Source organism: Macaca mulatta, chromosome 1 (genome assembly GCF_049350105.2).
Source record: "Macaca mulatta isolate MMU2019108-1 chromosome 1, T2T-MMU8v2.0, whole genome shotgun sequence".
Lineage (NCBI taxonomy): Eukaryota > Metazoa > Chordata > Mammalia > Primates > Cercopithecidae > Macaca > Macaca mulatta.
The window spans coordinates 109,385,850-109,405,215 of record NC_133406.1 but is presented as its reverse complement, the minus strand read 5'-3'; positions in this window follow the sequence as shown (position 1 = coordinate 109,405,215).

Here is a 19,366-nt window from a genome sequence, read left to right as displayed (position 1 = left end):
TATTGATATGTTTTTGATGATATTGTAAGTGACATCATTAGATTTTTAAAAAATGTATAATTGGTATATAGAAATAGAATAGTTTTTTGTTTTACTGACCATCATTTTTTTTTTTTATTTTTTTGAGATGGAGTTTCGCTCTTGTGCCCCAGGCTGGAGTGCACTGGTGTGATCTTGGCTCATTGCAACCTCCACCTCCCAGGTTCAAGTGATTCTCCTGCCTTAGCCTCCTGAGTAGCTGGGATTATAGGTGTCTGCCACTGCACCCAGCTAAGTTTTGTATTTTTAGTAGAGATGAGGTTTCACCACGTTGGCCAGGCTGGTCTCAAACTCCTGACCTCAAGTGATCTGCCCACCTTGGCCTTCCAAGGTGCAAGGATTACAGGTGTGAGCCACCATGCCAGGCCTTACTGACCTTCTAATATCTACTAAAATTGCTGAATTTACTTATTAATTCTAATAGTTTATCTTTAGGTTATTTTAGATTTCATGCATACACAATCATATAATGATAGTTTTATTCTTTATTTTTAATACTTAAACTTCCTTTTCCCTCACTTATTGAGCTGACTAGGAACTCAAACATGATACTAAAGAGAAGTGGTAATATCAGGCATCTTGTCTTAGTCTCACAGAAAAAGCTCTTAATATTTCAATATTAAATATAATATTTTCTGTAATTTTTTTGGTAAATACTATGTATCAGACTAAATACCTTTCCTTATATTTCTAATTTGTTAAGAAATTTTTCTTTTCTCCTAAATAATAGATGTTGTTTCAGTAACTACTTTTATTGCCTCTATTAGTATGATCATATGATTATTTACTTTTATTGTTAATGTGATGAATTACATGGATGATTACAAATGTAAAATCAACTGCACATGCCAACTTGGCCATGATGTGTTATCTTTTTTATATATTCTTGAATTTGACTTATAAATTTGCTGTGCTTTTCAGCATTTGTGTTCATGAGAAAGATGGACCAATTTTCTTTCTTGATGAATTTTAGTAACAAAATTATATTGGTCTCATAAGCAAGCTCCTTCTTTTTCTATTCTCGTGAAGAGTTTGTGTAAGATTGATGTTATTTCTTCCTTAAATGTTTGGAAGATTTTACTGGTAAAGATGCTTAGGCTTGGAACTTTCTCTGGAGGAGGGCAGATTACAGATTTGATTTTTAAAACTGATACGAGATTATCCAGATACTTTATTTCTTCTTGTGCCAGTTTTGATATGTTGTATATTTTTTGGAATTTGCTTATCAATATTTCCAAGTTTTTTGACATAACATTATTTGCAATGTCCTCATTTATTTTTTAACATATTTGAGATCTGTAGTAACATTTTTTATTTTTTCACTTGTAATATTGATAACTGTCTTCTCTTTGTCATTCTATTTTTTTTTTCTTGATCAGACTCTAGAGGGAATCATCAATTGAATTAGCATTTTCAAAGAACTTTTTGGCTTTGTTGATTTTTCTGTATTGTATGTTCATTTTCTATTTTGTTAATTTCTCCTCTTTTCTTTAATATTTACTTCATTTTACCTTTTAAAAGTTAACTTGTTTTTTAAAAACTTCTTACAGGGATACTTACGCCTTTGATTTTTTAGTCTTTTATTTTCTAATATGCTATACAGTTTTGTCTAAGTGTGGCTGCAATGTGTAAGTTTTGATATGTCATATCTCTATGATTATTTTGTTAAAAATATTATTAATTTCCATTAGGGTGTTCTTTCTGGCCCATGGGTTGTTTTGAAGTGTATTGTTTCTTTTCCTAATAGAGATTTTCATTTTTGTTGATATTAATCTCTAATTTAATTCCACTGTGGTCTGAGAACATATTTTATGATTTCAGTCTTTTGAACTATGTTGAAATTTGCTTTATGGGCTAGTATACAGTCAAGTTTTGTAAATTTTCCATGTTTTCTTTAAAATAATGTATATTTGCAAATGGTGCAGCATTTCATTTCTGTCAGTTACATAATTCTATAATCTATATTGTGTTATTCAAATATCCTATGATATTACTATTTTTTCTGATATTCTATAAGTTACCAAGAAAATTATGTTAGGGCTCTCCATTATCATTGTGAATTTGTCAACTTCCTTTTTATTTCTGTCATTTTTTTGTTTTATACTTTGAAGTTATTTTGTGAATTGCTTACACATTTAGAATTGTTACCTCTTCCCGATAATTTGACACACTTGCCATTATTAAATATTTCTCTTTATCTCTGTTTTTTGCCTGAAAGCCACACTGGGAGAGTCTCATCTACATTTGGACTTGATTCAGTTGATTGGATGCTATGCTTAAAAACCTGAATCTGATGCTGTGTTTGCTGTAATGTTTTTAATGATGTTCAGCCAATCTGAGTATCTAGTTGAGCATGGTCCATTTATAGAATCATTGTTATTTTAAGTCACAAGTTTTTGGCTTTTTTTTTTTTTTTTTTTTTTAATGCAGCAACAGATAACTGAGATGGGCTTATTCCATCATGTTTAGGAATGTTATTTTTTGTCATTAAGTGATAATCCAGTTATCTCTAGTAATGTTTGTTTAAAATTTATTTTTCTTGTTAGATCAAACTTGTGAATCATGGTATTCAAATCCACATCTTTTCTAATTTTAATCTATCTCAACTCTTGATTTCTCTTATAGCATAGCTTTTGCATGCTTTAATTTTATCTCATTCTTTGCAATTTTTATAATTGTATAGTTTTATTTCTCTTGAAATAAAGACATTTACTGCTCACAGAATACCCATATGCTCCACATTTTTCAGCTCTCATATAGTAGAGGACCATGTGACTAGATGTGTCCTATAGGTTGTGAGAGGAAGTAGTATAAGTTATTTCCATGCTATCATATACAAGACCAGGCAAGAAATGCCCCTGTATCACTTCTCTTGCTATAGACACCAAACAGCCTATGTGATTCAGACAGTGCAGGTACAAAATGGTGAAGCCTCTGTGAGCCTGGATCTGTTGCCAGTTCATGTTGGACATGTAACTTGAATTAAAATAAGCTATTATGTGTTGAGTCGCTAAATTTTTAGGGTTTGTTTCAAACTGTCTTCTTCTCACTAAAACACACTACCAGAACATTTCTTTTTTTTTAATTTATTTATTATTATTATACTTTAAGTTGTAGGGTACATGTGCATAACGTGCAGGTTTGTTACATATGTATACTTGTGCCATGTTGCTGTGCTGCACCCATCAACTCGTCATTTACATCAGGTATAACTCCCAATGCAATCCCTCCTCCCTCCCCCCTCCCCATGATAGGCCCCGGTGTGTGATGTTCCCCTTCCTGAGTCCGACTGATCTCATTGTTCAGTTCCCACCTATGAGTGAGAACATGCGGTGTTTGGTTTTCTGTTCTTGTGATAGTTTGCTAAGAATGATGGATTCCAGCTGCATCCAAGTCCCTACAAAGGACTCAAACTCATCCTTTTTTATGGCTGCATAGTATTCCATGGTGTATATGTGCCACATTTTCTTAATCCAGTCTGTCACTGATGGACATTTGGGTTGATTCCAAGTCTTTGCTATTGTGAATAGTGCTGCAATAAACATACGTGTTCATGTGTCTTTATAGCAGCATAATTTATAATCCTTTGGGTATATACCCAGTAATGGGATGGCTGGGTCATATGGTACATCTAGTTCTAGATCCTTGAGGAATCGCCATACTGTTTTCCATAATGGTTGAACTAGTTTACAATCCCACCAACAGTGTAAAAGTGTTCCTATTTCTCCACATCCTCTCCAGCACCTGTTGTTTCCTGACTTTTTAATGATTGCCATTCTAACTGGTGTGAGATGGCTACAGTAACCAAAACAGCATGGTACTGGTACCAAAACAGAGATATAGACCAATGGAACAGAACAGAGTCCTCAGAAATAATACCACACATCTACAGCCATTTGATCTTTGACAAACCTGAGAGAAACAAGAAATGGGGAAAGGATTCCCTATTTAATAAATGGTGCTGGGAAAATTGGCTAGCCATAAGTAGAAAGCTGAAACTGGATCCTTTCCTTACTCCTTATACGAAAATTAATTCAAGATGGATTAGAGACTTAAATGTTAGACCTAATACCATAAAAATCCTAGAGGAAAACCTAGGTAGTACCATTCAGGACATAGGCATGGGCAAAGACTTCATGTCTAAAACACCAAAAGCAACGGCAGCAAAAGCCAAAATTGACAAATGGGATCTCATTAAACTAAAGAGCTTCTGCACAGCAAAAGAAACTACTATCAGAGTGAACAGGCAACCTACAGAATGGGAGAAAATTTTTGCAATCTACTCATCTGACAAAGGGCTAATATCCAGAACCTACAAAGAACTCAAACAAATTTACAAGAAAAAAACAAACAACCCCATCAAAAAGTGGGCAAAGGATATGAACAGACATTTCTCAAAAGAAGACATTCATACAGCCAACAGACACATGAAAAAATGCTCATCATCACTGGCCATCAGAGAAATGCAAATCAAAACCACAATGAGATACCATACCAGAACATTTCTAAATTACCGTTTTTCCAGCCTTACTGGAAACTATTTTGGTGCTCTTCATTAAATACAAATCTAATTTTTGGGTTGAGATACATAATTGTTATCACATTAAGAAAAAGGTCCGGCAGGGTGCGGTGACTCACACCTGTAATCCCAGCACTTTGGGAGGCTGAGGCGGGTGGATCAGGAGGTCAGGAGATCAAGACCATCCTGGCTAACACAGTGAAACCCCATCTCTACTAAAAATCCAAAAACTTAGCTGGGCACGGTAGCATGTGCCTGTAGTCCCAGCTACTCAGGAGGCTGAGGCAGGAGAATCGCTTGAACCCAGGAGGCCAAGGTTGCAGTGAGCCGAGATCACGCCACTGCACTCCAGCCTGGGTGGGAAAGTAAGACTCTGTCTCAAAAAAAAAAAAAAAAAAAAAAAGATCCTTCTAGTTTTAATTTTTGTGTGCCTCAGGACCAGTTAAGTAACTTGCAATTATTTATTCTTTGAAAGTTAGAAAGATTTGTCTTTGAAACTCTCTTATACTGATAGGTTTCTATAATGGGATTGTTCCTCGGAAACTGTTTAAAATTCTACTATGATAATTTATCTGTTTAAATTTTCTATCTTATTCCCTGGCAATTCTGTTTTTTGTTCCTTGGCATTGGTTTATTTTTTTCTTTCGAAGCAAAATTAGCTCTTTAATTACCAGCTCTGTTGTTTTGTTTTCTAACGTGCGCATTTCTGCTTTTCTTAGGTATATTTTTGCTTTCTAAATTCTTAAATTAAATGTTTATGTATTTTCAGTTTTCTTATTTAGTAATTTAAATGTTCAAGGCTGTGAATTTTCTTCAGTGCTTTAGTCATGTTCTATAGGTTCTGATATATTCTTTTCATTACAATATGTTGTACATAGTTTACTATTTAAGTTTTGATTTAATGCAGGAATTTTTAAAACATTTAAAAATATCTAGATGGTAGATTTTTCTTTTTCTGGTTTTGCTATTAATAGTGACATTTTACCATTCATTGCATTTTAATACAACAACGTGATATATGTAGTTTCTGGAATTTACTACTTTCTGGAATTTATTGAGATTTTCTTTGTGATCTAATATGGTCTTTTTTCTCCTCTTTTTTTTTTTTTTTTGATAAGTATTTCATGGACCTTTAAAAATAAAAGAAGATGTATTCTTCATCTTCAGGATAGGGTGTTTCACATATATTTATTACAGCCAGTTATTGAATATGTTAAATAAATCTTCTATAACCTCATGTAATACTTATTTTTCACTGATTTATAAAATTTTGAAGTACAAGATCTGATGCATAAAAATTCATAGCCAATATTTGTTGCAGGTTGTACTCTCTATAATTATAGAGTAGTTTTTTGGGTGTGATTTAATACTATATTGTTTTGGGTGTGATTTAATACTTTATTGTTTTAGCTGAATTAGACTTGTTTGATATTAATGTCATGATTCTTGTTCTCATTTGTTTGCATGGCTGTATGCTTTTGTCACCATTTTATCATGTCTTAGACTACTTTGTTTTAGAATTATTTCTTGCATATAATATATGCTTGGGTTTTGTTTTTAGATTACAAATCTATTTCTTTGATAAAATTATCATATTTCCACATTCATAAGACAAAGGTGGTTGGTCTTAACTCTGTTATATAATTCATGTTATCAAACTTTTGCTTTTAAATGTTTTATTTTCTTTCAATCCTTTGTATTTTTAAAGAGCGTACAGCACTGCTCATGTTTTGAAGGAATTATAGTTTGTTCTTAGTTATCCCAGTGGTTAACCTTGTAACTCTGGTATTCTTATAGCTATCTTTTTTGATTTGATAATATATCTACTTATTTCCTATTAAAAAAGAAAGGAATCGGCCTACTATTACTTTATCCCATATGTTTTCATATCCTCCACCTCCTGATTTTTATTACTAATAGTATAACTTCTATATTTTCAGGGTTTATAATATTTACGCTGTGTTCTATAACCGCATAATTCTCATAATTTCCTGATTTGAGTGTTATATTTAATTGAATTCAATACTCATCATAGGTTTTAAGTCATGTTTTGTCTTAAAGTGCCACAGTCATGGAGTTCTTGCACGTTAGAAAGTATGTCTTTGCTTTATTCCTGAAATATATCTGGATTTAAAATTCTTGGGTTAATCTTTCTTCTCTAGAGGGTCTTTAAACATTAGACTATTGTCTTCTAGTTTTGAACGCAGCTATGAGTTTGAAGACAGCTTTTTCCCTCCTCCACATAACTTGACATTTTTCTGGTTGTCCACCAAATTCTTCAATTTGTTTTTTGAAATGGAGTCTCTGTCACCCAGGCTGGAGTGCAGTGGCACCATCTCAGCTCACTGCAACCTCTACCTCCCGGGTTCAAGTGATTTTCCTGCCTCAGCCTGCCGAGTAGCTGGGATTGCAGGCGTGTGCCACTGCACCCTGCTAATTTTGTATTTGTAGTAGAGACGGAGTTTTGCCATGTTGGCCAGGCTGGTCTTGAGCTCATGATCTTAGGTGATCTATCCACCTTGGCCTCCCAAAGTCCATTAAATTCTTTTTTTAAAAATCTCTGAAGTATAGTAACTTTATCTAAATATGTCATGTTGCTAATTCTGTATCAGTTTTCTGGATGCTTTCTTCTATTATATCTTTAAATATTTTTTATTTGCATTTATTCTGTTGGCTTCAGAATACCACTTATGGGAATATTGGAGATCTTTTATCTTCACTCATATCAATTATTTTCTCTGTAATAATTTAAACGTTTGTTCTTTCCTATTTTATTTTGTTTAGTTTTATCAAATCCATCTTTCATTACTATATTTTCAGCAATTTTTATTCATTTTTTGTTTTCTGATTTTAATATGGCTGATTTTCCTCTTCTGGTTTTTGAACTTTATTAATTTACCCTCAATAGTCTTCTGTTTCTGCTACATTTTTTTAAGCCCAAAGTGTCATTATATGAAAAAGAGACTTTATTTTTAAAATTTCTCTGATGTCATGGAGAAGAGGTTGTCTGATTTTTTCCGGGTGGCTGGGTGGCGTTGTGCTTCTTCTGCCTATACTCTTTTACTGCCTACACTTTTTCATTCTGTCTACATGCCTGAGTCCCACGCTAGTGACAGTCTGATTACGGCTTATCTCTCAACAAGGGCCACACTTTCCCAGCTCTCTATTGACTGAAGAGCAGCTTGTGGGACAAGCTGGTGTGTGAGCTGAGGCAGCAGACAGCTTGGACCTAGGTATTTTGCTTCAGAATATTTCCTCATATGGTGATTTAGCATGTACTTCTCTTCAGCAAATAATGTTCACATCTGCAGAGCCAGTACTGTGTATACCATCTCTCCTCACCTCTGCAAAGTGTCTCATTCGGACCGTATGTCCCTGTTTTTTTGAGTGTTCTATGGGACTTGAGGATGTTGCTACAGTTTCCATACTCCCAACACCTTGTCTTCTGAGTATGAGTTTACTGGTTTGGAGCTTCAGGACTTTGCCCCTTACTTTTGGAAAACTTGGAGCTTTTCCTTTAGAAGTGTATTGGAGCCTGTGTTTCCTGCCACCTCAATTCTTCCCTTGGTTTGATTTGAATTTTAATTTCACTGTGGTTAGAAGCTGCTCTCCAGAGTTTATAAGTCGGGGAATGTGGGTTTTCAAAAGTTTCACTGAGGATGGAGTTTCTTTTTTTGTTTGTTTTTTTGTTTTTTGGTCATTTGTGGTTGGTTTCAGTATGTAGAATGTGTAGATATGCCTTTTTCTCAACTGAAGGAGATCCTTACCCTTATCTCAATAAGAGTTACCATATATTGGATGATTACTGTAACACAGCATCACACCAGATACTTTGTAAATATTACCTTATTTAACCTTTGAATCAACAGGGAAAAAACACAGAAAATATTCTTTCAGGGAGGTATTTTTATCCTCATTTTATAGATGAGAAAAACTGAAGTTCAAAGAAATTGCACACTTTACTTTCAAGCACCTCATAAGCCAAAAGCCAAAAGTGGTAGAGAGCTGTCTGAGCATGAGCCTAAAAATTTCAACAAAGAGATTCAACAGTCACAGGTATCTGAACAGGAATCTAGATGCAAGATCTTCCTACAGCCAGCTGTAGCAGCAGCAGGGGCCACGGTTTAATGGTTACCTCTCAAGAGTAATTACTAGGGGAAGATTTTGGTGACAGAAAATGGAAACTTAGAGTTCTGAAGTTTATAAATAACCACTGTACTATTTATAACACAGAGAGATAAAAACTAAAGGTTCTTGGAGGGCGTATTTAAACAGGCAGTGTGGAATTAACCACAGTAATTTCATGATCACCGAGTGGGCTTGGAGCAGCTCTTGGGCTCTGTCAGTCAGTTTGGAGAGTGGGCAGAGCCTCTCAGGAGCTCCTGGAGGGATGAGCAGAATTTTGTATACTGACAAGCAGGATGCTATGGCCACAAAATATACTATGGTAAATGGGGAGAGAGAGTTGATACAGATGAAGAGAAAGTGCTGGCAGTGAAAACAAATCTGGGCAAAACGAAGATTTAATTTCTTAAATATTAATATTGGATTTTCCTGAGGGAAAGTCTTACAGGCGATGTTCTGTCACGATGGAGAGGTGAAGGAGCACAGGCCCTGTTACCAGAAAAACTCAGGGCTCTGCAACTCACCAGCTGGGTGACCCTGAGCAAATTATTAAACTTGAGCTTAAGTTTCTTCATCCTTAAAATGGGTACCACAGGCCGGGCGCGGTGGCTCATGTCTGTAATCCCAGCACTTTGGGAGGCTGAGACGGGTGGATCTTGAGGTCAGGAGATCGAGACCATTCTGGCTAACACGGTGAAACCCCGTCTCTACTAAAAATACAAAAAATTAGCCGGGTGTGGTGGCGGCGCCTGTAATTCCAGCTACTAGGGAGGCTGAGGCAGGAGAATGGCGTGAACCCGGGAGGCAGAGCTTGCAGTGAGCCCAGATCGCACCACTGCACTCTAGCCTGGGCGATAGAGTGAGACTCTGTCTCAAAAAAAAAAAAAAAAAAAAAATTGGGGACCACAATGCCCACCTCACTAGGCTGGTGTGAAAAATCACACTCAATATATTCGAAACCTTTGTCTACATGACACCAAAATCTGTTGCTTTTTCAAAGTTCTATTCACTTTCTGCACTTCAGCCTTTCTACCAGTTGTCTTTACTTATGCTAATGGATGCTTATGAAAAACCCTGGGTGACTGCCTATGTATTTAACAGCTCTATTGAGGTACAATATTTAATGATATTATTCACTCGTTTTATCACCATCATCTAATTTTAGAACATTTTCACCACCTCAGAAAGAAACCTGGCATCCATTTGCAGTCACTCTCAATTCCCACCAACAACCCAGGCTACTAACTGTTTACCAGTTGACTTTTTTTCTTTATAGAGTTGCCTTTTCTGAACACAGAAATGAATTCATATAATTTGTTCCCTTTTGTATCTGGCTTCTTTCACTGAGTATAATGTTTCTGAGGCTCATCCATGTAATAGCATACGTCACTACTTTGTGAATTTGTTTTTTGCGGTTTAAATATTCTAGAGCAGTATAAAAAGGTTTATTAAGAATCTATTGGAGGGCAGGCATGGTGGCTTATGCCTGTAATCCCAGCACTTTGGGAGGTATAGGCAGGAGGATCGCTTGAGCCCAGGAATTTGAGAAGAGCCTGGGCGATATAGTGAGATATAGTGAGAACGCGTCTCTACAAAAGATACAAAAAGTAGGCAGGTATGGTGGTGCGTGCCTGTAGTCCCAGCTAATTGGGAGACTGAGGCAGAAGGATTGCTTGAGCCTGAGAGGTTGAGGCTGCAGTAAGCTTAGATTGTACCACTGTACTCCAACCTGAGCAACAGAGGGAAATCCTAGCTCAAAAAGGGGAAGAAGAAAAAAGAATCTACTGGAATATTTCACAATTTTCTGAGTGTACTACCTATACCAACTTGAATGTGATAAATAAGGGCAACAGCTAGAGATGAGGAAAGAAAATGTCTCGATGTCCACCACAAGCAGCTTCTCTTCTTTGTGGCTCTTCTCCCACGCAGGCATCTCAATACAGCATTGGCCTTGTTTATTCAGATGCTGATCCTTGGCAATGGAGAAAGCTTGTTATATGGAAAGAACATAGGTTTTGGGCTGGGCATGTTGGCCCATGCCTGTAATCCTAGCACTTTGGTAGGCTGAGGTGGGTGGATTGCTTGAGCCCAGGAGTTCAAGATCAGCCTGGGCAATATGGCAAAACCCTGTCCCTACAAAAAGTAAAAAAATAAAAAATTAGCCAGGTGTGGTGGTGTGTGCCTGTAGTTCCAGCTACTTGGCAGGCTGAGCTGGGAGGATCTCTTGAGCTCGGGAGGTGGAAGTTGCAGTGAACCGAGATTGCACCACTGCACTCTAGCCTGGGTGACAGAGTGAGACCCTGTCTCAAAACTAAATACATAAATAATAAATAAGAGCATAGGTTTTGGAATCGGACAGACATGAAACTGAATCTTAGCTGTGTCACTGTCTGGGTGACTGTAGGAAAATTTTTGCAAGATATAATCCCAGTTTTTTCATTTATAAAGCAGGTATTAGTTAGACTTGCCTTCTAGCTGTTGTCAGTATTAAATGAGATGTTTGTAAAGTAAATATTAGAAGCACATAGCAGAAGCTGCATAAATAGCAGTTATAAAGTTTATCAGCCTAGCCCTCTGAACTCTGGCCTCAGGTCTTCTTTCCATTCACACAATTACTATTTCATCAAGGCTGTTCTTAGGCCAGGGCTTTTGATGCTCAGTAGCCCCCTAAGCACAGCACAGTCATGGTCAGAAATTCCAATGACAGGTTGAAACAGCTACAAAGAATTTATTAAAAGAGAGTACGAAATTGTTGGGGGCCTGTTTAAATCTAGAAGATCAGTTCCCCATTGGAGAGCCCTCCCACCAGTCTCTTGTGACTTGATGAAAATACTCAACTACAGTTGGCTTCCTCGGATATGTCCGGTGTGGTCACGCAGGGCCCAACATTCAGAAGGGCCCTGAGCTTGGTTTAACGCTTTGTTGTTGCCATCTTGAAACTTGTAATAGCTCTATCTTTGAACTTGTGTTTAGTACATGAAGTCTAATTGGATAACAGTCTATGCATGAGCTGAGGAGATACTTGCAATATGCGTGTTCACTATTGTAACATCACAGGATCACAGAATTTCAAGTGCACCCACAACGAGTGGGACTTCAGTGAGACGCAAAGCAAGTACAAAGTAAGTGTATGACATCAATGACCGACAGCCCCACGAAGGCATCACTTTGCATTTGACCCAGATCTTGCTTCTCATATAGAAAGAAGGCAGTGGTGTTTCTAAGAAACAAACAGTCAAGGAACTCTATCATATCTTCCTTATGTTACGTCCTTATATTAGCTAATCACTTTCATTGAAAACAACAGAAGGAAATGGAAAGACAGGGCATCCTGGAGTTGTTTTACCTTTCCCTCCTTCCATTCTCATCAATAAACCAAAGGTAGAAAGTGTTGTTAGAATGTGCACATATCAAGAAATAAAACAAAAAGAATCGCGTATTTTAAAAAATTTTATAGCATTTCCACTGTTCTGATAAGAACAAAATGCCTGTGTGCATAAGCTATGAAGTATGTATTGTCTAATTTTAATAATCCTGCATACTGATTAAATGCTTTTATAGTGCAAAATATAAAGATGAACAGTAAAAATTCACACTGATAATTTAAAATGTCGTTTTTTTCTTCTCTTAGAATGACATTAAATAGCGAATAAAGAAGCATCGTGACAAGTTAAGGGAGAGACCATGGAATAAAGGAAAAAGTGCGTTTAATGGCACATTTTTTCTTGCTTTTTGAACAAAGGGCCTTGCATTTTCTTTTTGCACTGAGCCCCACAAATCATGTAGCCAGTTTTGCATCTAACTCTGTTCTCTTTTCTGCAGTCCCTGGGTAACTGCCAGGAGAGGACTTTGGCTTTTTAAAGAGATAATAGAACAGATGTGTTCTCAGAGAAGGAAGGCCTTATGCAGATGAACTTTCTTCCTTTTGTCATGAAAACCCTCATTATTAAACCAGAAAATAGAAGGCAACTGGTTTGAGGCTTTCCCCTTATCCCCTCAGCTTATGTAAATATTTGAGGTGTTATTTTTCCACGGCTCTGGGAAGTCCGATGACCCAACACACTTTTGCATAAACATAAATGATATATTTATCTTGAGGTTCCTCTTTCTGAAAGTCTAGAACTAACATTTGGGTGGGGGTTGTGGAGTTTTTTGTTTGTTTGTTTTCTGAGACGGAGTCTCACTCTGTCTCCCAGGCTGGAGTGCAGTGGCGCAATCTGGGCTCACTGCAAGCTCTGTCTCCCTGGTTCAAGTCATTCTCGTGCCCCAGTCTCCTGAGTAGCTGGGACTACAGGCGCCTGCCACCACACTGGCTAATTTTTTGTATTTTTAGTAGAGGCGGGGTTTCACCGTGTTAGCCAGAATGGTCTCGATCTCCTGACCTCGTGATCTGCCCACCTCGGCCTTGTGCTGGGATTACAAGCATGAGCCACCACGTGTGGCTTGTGTGGGGGCTGTTTTTAAATCTTCTCTACAGTTCATGCCAGCTTTGGAGATTTCATTAAACATGACAAGTGAGAATTTGGGATGGAGCTTATGTGCACTGAAGGCTGATGGTGTGCACAGGGGAATCATGGAATACATGGCACTGCTCACAGAGATTATATAGGTAAACTTTCTACCTTGACTCAAGAATAAAGGCAAGCAATTGTCAAAGGCTATTTTTTGTTTTTAGTTAAGACACAAAGTGATATTCTGGGAGAAAGAAACTCCATATGAATGTCAAAGTTTCTAGAAATTGTTTTGGGAACAGATTTGGAAAATTAAATCATGGCGCATAAAATGCAACATTAAGAGAAAAAGAATGAAACTGCAATATGACCAAGGAGCTTTTAGATTATGCTGCATTCTCTCTCCATTTATGGCACGTCATTCCCCTGGCTGTCCAAGCCAAATTCCTGGGAGTCAGCCTAGACCGTCTCCTTCACCTCCAATCAATCACTACTTTTACTGTTTCCTACAAAACAAGTTTTGCACCCTTCTGCTCTAGCACATCTGTGACTCTGGCCCTCTTTTTCTAACCTAGGTGATAGTCACAGCAACCACCCTCCCTGCCACCAGCCAATCTCTCCTACCTTAAAGTTATTTTTTACACAACCACCAGGAGAATCTATCTGAAGCACAAACCTGGATATGTTGCTTGATTAAGCACTTCAGTGGCTTTCAGTTGTTACAAAATGAAGCTCCTGATTATGGCACCAAGGCCTACTAGGGTCTCACCCTCTCTGGACTGACATGATTTTCCAGTAAAGAGAATTTTATTCTGCAAATATACTAAATTGCTTGTAATTTCTTGAACACATGTTATTGTCTTATGCCTCTGCACATTTTCTATTTCAGTCTAAAGCCATTTTCTTCATTTCCCAGCACATCCTCTCTGTGTCTAATTTTCCAACTCCGTCTCCTTTTGCTCTTCTTTCTGTTCCCTCTTGCCTTCTCATACTTCCTCCTCTTCCTGAGAGCTAACATTTATTAAACGCTTACTATGTAATTATGCAGTGCTTAAGATTTCACACATTTAAGTGAGCCGAGATCACGCCACTGCACTCCAGCCTGGGCAACAGAGCGAGACTCCGTCTCAAAAAAAAAAAAAAAAAAAAGGATTTCACACATTTAATCCTCACAATAAGTTTATAGGTTCAATTTTATTATATTTTACTGTTATTCCCATTATTTAGAGATTAAAATGGGTTGGAGAGTTTGAGTGATTTAACTAAGCCTGCTAATTCTTACCTGAATTTCAACTCAGCTTTTCATGACTCCACATGTTACTATCTTGATGTCTGTGTGCTATATCCTCCAGTAAAATTTCCCTGAACGTTTCCCTTTGCTGAGTATGGGAGTATGGTAGTTACTTTCCAGGATGATAAGCAGATCTGTATTCTTGGGCAATAGCTAGACTATTTTTCCTACCCCTTGAGATAAGCAAGGAACTGTGATTGAATTCTGGCAGATGAAATGTGGGAAGGATGAATGCATGCCACTTTCAGGAATGGCCTCTAGAGTCTCCTGGATGATCTGCCACGTACTCCCTCCTTTCGCAGAGAGTTTGGAAGCCCCGAAGATGGTGGTACCATGAGATGTAAGGAGCCTAGGATCCTGAATGATCATGTGGAGCAGAGCCTTGCCCTTCACCCTGGGAGCAAGTGATGGGGTGTTTTGTTTTAGAGAGTTTCTGAGATTTCTAGGATCATCTGTTAAAACTGCTAGTGTTATCTTCCCTAACACATAGACCTAGGGCCTATTAGTTCTAATGTTACTTTCGTATTATATGGAAATTATCTCTTTATGCATCTATCTCTTCCAGTATATTACTGGGGAAATTTCACAAAGAGAGACACTTTTCCCTCAACCTGTATGTTGGTCAAAGGAGACACCTTTTTCTGATCAAAGTTTGTATTTGGTATACTAAGTCTTCAATAAATGTTTGTTGACATAGAAACATATCTGTAGTAAATACCAATACTAATGATTAACATGTATTGGGTGCTTATATGAGAAAGACATATTATCAGGCACTTACACTCACTGCTTTATATAATCCTCATAATTCACAAATGTTACTTCAGCACTTACCATATATTGGTTTCTATAGGATGCAGTGGGCATACATTAGTGAACAAAACAGATAAAAGTCTCTGTCTTCATAAAGCATAAACAATAGGTGAAACAATCAGATAAATAAATGAGAATATTTTAGAATATTTGATAGTGAAAAGTGGCATTGGAGAAACATGAGGTAGAGTAGGATGAAGGAGGTTGATAAGGGTTGGGGCATGTTGCTATTCTAAACATGTGGCAACAGAAGACCTCCTTAAAAAGATAGCATTTGAACAGGCACTGAAGGTTGTGAGGTCACAGACAGTGGTTGCCACGGGAAGAGCATTACAGTCAGAGAGAATAGCAAGTGCAAAAGCTTGGAAGAAGAAATGTGCTGACAGCAGCTGTACAAGGTAGGTGTTATCTTCATTTTACACAGAAGGAAATAAAACCCAGAAAATGTAAGTGACTTGTCTAAGGGCTTATACTAATAAGTGGGACATTATGGACTTGAACTAAAATCTTTTGAATTTAAAAATCTGTATTCTGTTTTGATACACTCCCTCTGTCTGCAACTTTTACTAATTACACTAAAAGAATACACACACACACACACACACACACACACACACAGCATTCTAAAAGAAACATGGTGGTAAATACTGAAGAGTAGCTGTTTCAATAGCAATTTAAGCTCCTTCTAGAGTGACTTCTTGTTCAATAGGAAGTAGAAGGGTAAAGCCAGGGTCTTTGCATATAGCCTCTTTTCCACTAAACAGACCACCTGCAAGACTCAGAAGTGAGCTTGAGTCTAGTTAAATCATAATTGTGTGGCTATTCTGGAAGCTGGGTGATGCAAGTGGATATTTTGCTTTTTCTGAGCTATGGCCTTTGGTTGTCTAATCTTGTAGTACCGAGTGGCAATTAGGCAGCTTTTTGACTTGAGAACTTTTGCAGTAGCAGCAGAGGCCCCACGGATCTTGAGTCAGCTGTGGTGATAGTGGCTTGTCAGGCCAGTTTGGCAGTTTGCTTCTGGAAGTTGTTCCTAGAGGCCCAGCCTAGAGCCTTACTCTCTAGTCTTTCCACTAATACCCTAAACAAATTCCTTTCTTCATAAACCAGTTAGGGTGGCCTCTATTGTCTGCCACTGAACCCTGACTGGTAGAGCAACTGGCAGGAAAATGGGGTGACTATGATTCTCTTCGATGATTCTAAGCAGGCTTCTAGTTTACTGTCATTTGTATACATATGGCCTGCTCACCTATTTTGTTCCTATGATCCAAAGTTCTTGTCAGTCATAGTATTGTCATTACCATTTTCTCATTGTTGTAGCCATGCCTTCTTTTGTCTCTGCTACTCTGAGACTCCATCATAATCAGGGGGCCTACTTGTGAGACAATGTCTTCACCTTTGCCCTTGACCTATTTCTATTATACTTTTCAAAGGTGCTGGTACTTTTATCACTAATGTATTTTTCAATGCTCTGTGGAAATACCCTTTTAAGAGATACAGGGCACACGTGAACGGAACATGTGTGATAAATCCACCGCAACAATCCCATCTCTATACATCTTTGAATTTTTCTTCTACATTATACCAAGGACCTGTTATTATCTCACTTTATTTTTCCAAGGCCATTGTTGCCTAAGATTTTGATCCACCAAGAGAGAACTAATTAGAATCACTCCCAGCTGCTTGATCTAGTCCATTGAGTTGAGAGTCTCTTCCAAGTGTCTCTGTATCAATTCGTTTAGCCTCAAACAGAATTATACTCCTCTATCCTTGGTCTACTATTCTCAGCAAAATATACAGATTTCTGCTGTTAAAATTAATAGTTAAAGAAATTCTATTAAATCTAATTCTTCCTTTATGGGGATTTATTGTGCAATTAGGTGTCTGCAACATGTTGGGATAGTAAATTAAATTGTTGCTTCTATTCTTTTAAGGAAGAAGCCCAACATTTGATACGCCTCTGGATCTTGGAAGCAACAGACGTCACATTTGGTTGCCTATTCTCACTCAATAACTGGATAACTCACAAATCTATCATCTTTGAGTGGGCCCCTGAGCAAGCAAGGGGTCTTTAGCTTGTCTAGGTTACAGCGCAAGAACCACGGACTTTGGCTTTTAGGATCCAGCATATCCAAAGAGCCCAAAACTGTTATGGCTGGTCAGGATGTTGTGTAAGGGCTACAGCAAGGCTCTACAAGAGAATCACAGTTGAGAACCATAAAATTTTGGAGCAAAACTATGTTCTCTTCAAGTAACTTTCCTTTTTCACTGAACACTTGAACATGGCCCATCAGAGACCTGAGCTGTTCCCCATGAACTGGAAGCTGTCTGATCCACTAAGCAAAACTTCATAATATATTGAGGATTATTCCATCATTAAGTGGAAGTGATTTACAGGAGGTCTCACTCCAGAGTGGTCTGAAAGCAATGGTAAGTTGAATAAACAATGAATAGCTCATATTCTGCTGCTTTTTTACTTCTCTCTCTCAACCAGCAACTGTGACCTAGTGGTGAGTTCCCTATGACCAACTGACAGAGGAGGAAAAAACAGTCTATCCTAGTTTAAATACACCCTCACGTCAGCTGAGGGTGGCAACTGCAGCACCACAACCACATTTGGGAATCCCTGGAGGATTGTGACAAAGGTGGGTATTCCCAGTGGTCCACTTTACCTGGAAGATGAGATGTCCAGAGGTGAGGTTCTACTCTGATTCATGAGCGGTGGCTAGTGTTTGGAGCTGTATGGTCAGGATTTGGAAAGAATAAAACTGCAAGATTAGGGAAGAGTCATATTGTTGGACCTCTTCCAATGGATCTAGAGTACGAGAATATTTGTGTCTTATGAGAATACTCATCCAAGCCCTTACTGAGGAAGATTTCAGTAATCAGGAGGCTGTGGTCACGTGCTCTGGCTGAATGTCAGGCAGCCTCTTTCTCCAGTTACTCCAGCGATTGCTCAAAGGGCTCATTAATGAAGCGGCCTTCGTGGAAGGTGCAGAGTTTATGGAATGATTCAGTAACATAAGCTTGTACTCACCCAGGCCTCTCTGACCACTGCTAAGTGCCCAACTGACAGACATAGAGGCCAAATCTGAGCCTCTGATAGAGAGTCAGATCCTCAGCGGCCCGTGTGCTCTGTGGTTGTGGATTATTTGCAATGGATCCTTTCCATCATGGAGAAGGCAATGATTTTTCTCACTGAAACAGATGATTCATTTATTCAAAAATATACATTAAACACCTACTATGGACTAGGCAGAGTTCTAGGTATTTGGGGTATATCAATGAACAAAGAGAACAAGATTTGTTGCCCTTAAGAAATCTAGTTTTTAGAGAGATGATATGCAGTAAGGGTAGTAAATCGGCAACGTTTGTTTCAAAGTATGTTTGAAAGTGATAAGTGCTATGGAAAAAAAGCAAATCGGGGTAAGGGAGACTGGAGGTGCTGAAGATGGGGGGGAAGTAGTTTCCAAATTTACATGTGACTCAAAGCCTTGAGTCACCAGGGCAGACCTCAAAGCTTTGGTAGATATCAGGGAGGAAGAGCATTCTAAGCAGAGAGCAGCTCATGCAAAGGCCTCAAACAAGCATTTACCTGGTGTGTGCAAGAAGCAGTATGGAAGGCAGCACTTCCTCTGTGAAGTGCTAAGGGGAAGAATGGCAGGAGACTGGCAGCAATGGGGGCAGTCAGGTGTAGCCTTGTGGGCACTTAGGGCCTCTGGCTTTCACTGTAAGAGAGATGGGGAGGCACTGCAGGGTTTTGAGCACAGTGACCACAGTGCTGAGAATGGGCTGTGGGGATGAAAGGGAAAAAGAAGGGAGACACGAAGCTACCACTGTAACAGAAGTGAGTGGCACCTCAGACAAGAGTAGAATAATGGGGTGGTATAACGAGGCAGTCTTCTGGGTGTAGATATTTTAACTCTTTATTATGGAAAATTAAAACATGCAAAAGTAAAGAGTAGCATAAACCTCCTCTTCTTACCCATCACCCAGCTTCAGAAATGGTGCACATATGACCGATCCTGCTACATCTATACCTACCCACTTCCTACCCACCCTCACTTCATAGGGTTATTTGAAACCAAATCACATAATTTCATCTACTAATTTCATGTACACTGAATCTAC